Raw genomic sequence first — 1,113 nt, 5'->3', positions numbered from 1 at the left:
CCAGGGGCTCAGTTTCACAGAACCAGACCAAGCCTCACTAGTATGACTCAGTGACTCTAAGTCCCCAACCTCCCAGCCCTGCGAGTCTTTCTCCCTTTCCCGCAGCTGAGTCAGGACTTGGAAGACTGTTTCCTCCTCCTGATGGGACCCCCTCAGTAACATGTCTTCTTTTCTCTTTTTCTCTGCTCCAGTTCCATCTGCAGCTTCCTAATCACAGCATTGGCAACCTCAGATCGGATCCTGCTCCTGATACAGTGCGTCTAAGAGAGGGCTTCAAGTCAAGAGAAGATGGGTTTGTGGTCGTGAGAAGTGAAGGAGCCCTCCTAGGATAGCAAGAGGCCACATCTGGAATGCACGGTGCTTGGCATGGGAAAGGTATGCTCACAATCGTCACGGTTAGGGTATCTGCATAATCTTAAAGTGATCCCCACATATTATTAGTTTCTTATTCGTTGTGAGGGAGAAAAAAAAACCAAAATGGTATGAGACCAGGGAGAAACCGTGCAATACTTTTTGACCAGGTGATCAAAATTAACCTCATTTCTGCAGTACAGATGACATTGTGTGGCTCTTGATGTGACACCCTGGATAGGACAGTATTCAGGTTGAAATTACATAACCTCAATCCGACCATGAGGAAACATGAGACAAACACACAACCAGGAGCATGCTATTCAAACAAAAATGGTGCGTGGTGCTTGCTTTGACAGAATATATGTGAAAATTGAAATAACAGAGAGAAGATTAGTATTGCCCTGCACAAAAATGACACAAATTTGTGAAGGACAAAAAAGGGTATTGGTGGTGGGTGATGGTGGAGGGGGTCAGATGGGGGAATCAACATCGTGAAAGCCAGATCAAAGGAGGCTAAGGAGAAATGACAACAAAATGCCATACCTCACCCTAGACTGAATCCTATACTGGAGATGGGGAAATGCCATAAAGGACATTGATAAGTTAATTAATAAAAGTGACATATAGTGATAGACTAGATAAAGTGCTTTGCCAAGTGCCAGATCTGACCTGCAGACCCTGGCTGAGCAATGGATGAAAGAATGCACTCAGACAGAGGTATCCAGTGAAAGAGCAGGCTAGGAGACCGGGCTGTTTATA

The 1,113-nt window shown here is 45.2% G+C and overlaps 1 non-coding gene across 1 annotated transcript; it reads left to right on the top strand.

Annotated features, from left to right (window-relative positions):
• Positions 1–694: 694 nt before the first annotated feature.
• LOC119625463 (U6 spliceosomal RNA) lies at positions 695–800 on the top strand. Its single transcript, XR_005241658.2, has one exon. It is a non-coding gene; the product is annotated as a U6 spliceosomal RNA (small nuclear RNA).
• The last annotated feature ends 313 nt before the right edge of the window (positions 801–1,113 follow it).

The sequence above is a fragment of the Chlorocebus sabaeus genome, chromosome 10, assembly GCF_047675955.1.
Source record: "Chlorocebus sabaeus isolate Y175 chromosome 10, mChlSab1.0.hap1, whole genome shotgun sequence".
Taxonomy (NCBI): domain Eukaryota; kingdom Metazoa; phylum Chordata; class Mammalia; order Primates; family Cercopithecidae; genus Chlorocebus; species Chlorocebus sabaeus.
The sequence above is the reverse complement of the archived record's forward strand: the minus strand, read 5'-3'. Positions and strand labels throughout refer to the sequence as shown.